Raw genomic sequence first — 206 nt, 5'->3', positions numbered from 1 at the left:
CTGAGATTGGATGGTGGCGTAGCGGCGGCGGGCGGGATGGGTCGGGCCCCGAGGTTCCTTCCTCTTCATTCTCTTTCTTTTCTCGCTTGACTTTATGTGCGTGAGGCGGCGTTGCAACGTGTTTTCTGTAAGCTCAGAGAGAGAAGAGAGAAGATCGACTGTTTGACCGAGATGTATGTTTGCTGATATTACGTGAGAGGCTAGAC

Source organism: Penaeus monodon, chromosome 19 (assembly GCF_015228065.2).
Source record: "Penaeus monodon isolate SGIC_2016 chromosome 19, NSTDA_Pmon_1, whole genome shotgun sequence".
Taxonomy (NCBI): Eukaryota; Metazoa; Arthropoda; class Malacostraca; order Decapoda; family Penaeidae; genus Penaeus; species Penaeus monodon.
The sequence above is the reverse complement of the archived record's forward strand: the minus strand, read 5'-3'. Positions refer to the sequence as shown.